This window comes from Pipistrellus kuhlii, unplaced genomic scaffold, assembly GCF_014108245.1.
Source record: "Pipistrellus kuhlii isolate mPipKuh1 unplaced genomic scaffold, mPipKuh1.p scaffold_m20_p_6, whole genome shotgun sequence".
NCBI classification, from domain to species: domain Eukaryota; kingdom Metazoa; phylum Chordata; class Mammalia; order Chiroptera; family Vespertilionidae; genus Pipistrellus; species Pipistrellus kuhlii.
In genome coordinates this window covers 77717643-77721030 of record NW_023425562.1, presented here as the reverse complement: position 1 = coordinate 77721030, position 3388 = coordinate 77717643, and the positions used below count along the sequence as shown (strand labels likewise).

General features: G+C 52.0%; 1 long non-coding RNA gene across 1 annotated transcript; it reads right to left on the bottom strand.

Annotated features, from left to right (window-relative positions):
• Nucleotides 1-1045: 1045 nt before the first annotated feature.
• Nucleotides 1046-1716, bottom strand: LOC118708307. The gene is made up of 2 exons (XR_004984529.2): nt 1552-1716; nt 1046-1389 (listed from the first exon to the last, which is right to left on the bottom strand). It is a non-coding gene; the product is annotated as an uncharacterized LOC118708307 (long non-coding RNA).
• Nucleotides 1717-3388: the final 1672 nt, after the last annotated feature.

The window sequence follows — 3388 nt, the reverse complement described above, 5'->3', positions numbered from 1 at the left end:
GAAGCTTTGTTGAGCAGGCGCGGCCCGGGCCTCTCCCGGCCTCTGTGTGGTCCTGGGCCTCCACCTATCCACACTGTGGGAGACTGCTCCCAGCACCCCTGTGCCCTGGGGCCGCCCAGCTCCGGAAGGCTGAGCCAGGAAGACAGTCTTCTGAGGCACAGGCTCTGACAGGAGCTGGTGGTTATGCAACTGTCTTACAAAATGCTCGCCTGCATCTCCAGAGCGCTCAGCCCTGCTCCCGGCTGCATGCTGTTCTGCGGGTAACTTAGCATGAAGCGTTGTCTACACAAGAAAAACAAGTCCAAGGCTGGTGCCTCTGATGGTGAAATCACCACCCACTCAGCGGGCAGCCACAGAAAAGGGTACCTGGCCACAGGGTCACGGGGCAGCCTCCTGAGTGCCAGAGCATGATTTAGAGGCTCCTTAAGGACAGATATTTGGGGGGGTGGGGGGGGGGTTTGTCACAAACTAAAGATGTGGGTGAAGAGCCATCGCAGAGGGCAGGAAAGAGCTATTAGCCAACCCGTGACTCAGGGTGAGTTTACACGTCTGTGATGGAAGTCGATCGTTGAAGATTCATCACAGATATCTGCAATTGACGGTGTGGACTGATCCCAGGTTGTGCATAAGTGACTATTCATCAGCGATGAGAACACCTTCTAGGTTCTGGTGGACAAACTGTCTGCCATCGAAACAGGCCATCTCCTCAAAATCAGTGTCCAACCTTGAGCACGGATGGGCCGAAGCACTTGTTTCTTGGTTTGGTGGATTTTCTGCTTGCAAAGTTTGGTCAGAAACCAAAATAAGTGTTTAGCTATCTGTGTAGAGTTCAGGTCAGAAGGAGGAGGGTATGATAGCCAAGACTACTTTAGCTGCAAGCGACAGAAAAATATTGGCACTGGCAAATACGGCAGTGATAACTACATTTCTTGGAACCTAAAAAACAGTGTATTTATGGCTTCCCACTTTTATGCCTGTCTCTCCCCGCACCACCACCACCTTTTTTCCTCTTAGCTTTGAATACATGCTAATAAATGATAACAAAAATTCTTAAAAACAGAAGGAAGCCTTTCTTGAGATCCTGCCCTGTCTGTTTTTTTATTTTTATTTTTTGACTCTACAATAGTCAGAATAACATTTCAATGTCGGGAGTCATCCAAATTAAATCCCAGCTGTTGGGTGCAGGCTGGACACCTGCCCCCATTCCAATTACAGACCTTCCGACCCAGGCCCAGGCTCGGGATTAAAACTGCCGTGGAGTCTGAGCCACAGCCGTTGGTCCTGACTCAGCCGCTCTGAACTTTGCTCCGCATAAGGACACCGGCATTTCCTTCCCTCGTTTCCTCCCAGTCGGCTCGGGAGTGCCCGGGGAAGGTTGTCACAAACAGGCTGCCAATAACAATAATCACATCCATGGAGAGCAGGTCTATTTCCCTAATTAGAGTTTTGCGACAGTGAAGAAACCAAATGGGATAAGGGGCAGGGAGAGTCAGGTGCATCCAATACTCCCACGTCCGCGTCCTGAAATGCCACTCCTCTGGGCATCCTTACCAACAATGACTCTTTCGGCTGCGGAGCCCACAACGCCTAAGCCTTCTCCAGCCTGTCGGCGAAGCTTGCCGCCGCGTATTGGCAAGTATTTCCTGCAAAGTCGCTGGGAAAGGAGACTGTGTCCAAAGCTCATATTGTCGGGCTCCAGTCCGTTGTTTCAGGCAGGGAAGGGGGATTTCCCCGCTCCTGTCATCCCTGAGTCACCCTCCCTCACGGCCTGTCAGAGCCCGGTGCTAAACGGAGAGAGGGCCACGGCCCTGACATGACGCATAAAACGCCTGAGCAGGAGCACGCAATGAGCTCATGCGGGAGCAGAGGTGACCTCACTCGGGGGAGGGGGTGCAAGGGCCTGGATCCAAACAGCGGGGAAGGCGATGGACCTCGCAGGCTCCCAGGTGCAGACCAGCAGCAGTGTCAGCGCCGACGTGTCCGCAGGCTCACAGCTAACTCCCCGGTGCCAGGCACCACTCGCCTGCACCTTGATGCACTGGTTCGATTTGCAAGTTTACCGTGTTAAAGGTTGTTTTTTTTTTAGAGTCCATTAATGCATATTAAATAAATAGTAGTACATGAAGTAACAGATATGGCTACCATCCAAAACAATATGCAAATGACAGTTGAGAAACAGTGTACTAGTACTAGACAATACCATGTCTCTCCCTCTCTCTCTCTCTCTCTCTCTCTCTCTCTCTCTCTCTCTCTCTCTCTCTCTCTCTCTCTCTCTGTTTCTCTCTCTCTCTTTGAGGCAATACCAATTCTCAGAAAACAAAAACCCCACAAAACAAAGAAAGTTAAAAAACAACTGCCATGTATTAAACCTTAATTACATGCCTAGCACTGTATTAAGTATTTTTTAAGCATTAACTCTAATACACACACACACACACACACACACAATAACAACTGTGAATTAGGAAATACTGTTACTCCCATTTCACAGATGAGGAAACAAGGCTTAGTAATGCTAATTAATTGGCTCAGGGTCACAGCTAAAGTGATAGAGCTCGGATTTGATTCCACTCCCACTAGACGTCAGAACCCAGGGAGGTGTGAGCTGTGACCTCATTTTCCCTGTGCCAGCACAGTGCTGTGTCATCCGGATATGCCACTGGCTCCTCGGGCGAAGGAACTGTCACGGGCCACTGGGAAAGCAGCCACTTCCTGTCCCTGCAGAATGAGAGCATCACCACCAGGGTCCTTCCTCACTGTCCGGGGTCAGCCTCTAAACTGAACAGTTTCTCTCAGGAGTGACAGGTGCTGACTTAGCCACCCTGGCTCTGCCTTCTCCCTTTGCCATAAGCCAACTGTGCCATGGGTGGCTTAGAGCCTAACCTCCGAACACAGGCTTTTAAATAGCCGGCAAACAATCGGGCACTGTACGGAAGGCGGGCGTGTCTCCCCAGTCCGCCCTGAGGCAGGGCACCCTCCCAGGCTGCTGTGAGGCTAACAGCTCCCAGCTGTCAGTTCTCAGCATGGCCCTCAGCTCCACAGGAGCCCGTTTACCTGGGAGACTGTCCTTCATCCCCAGGAAGAGCCCAGCTGGCTGTCCGGGGTGAAAGGCCAGCTGCTTTGCCTCTGGGAGACCAATGCTGCCTGTCCGGCTGAAGCTGGGCTGGTGGAGAAGGGTCTCTGTTTACCTCCTCCCCTTTCTCTGCCCGGCCCCCCACTGCCTTCCCCAGCTGCCTTGCTAAGTTCACCACCTCTCCACCCTTCTCCTTCAAACAGCCGGCAAGAACACCACTGCGCCCTGCCCACAAACAGGACTCGGACATGTGTTAACTGAGATGTGGGCCTTGAACTTCAGGAGTGCATGCAAAGAGTTGCCCAAACTCACAGA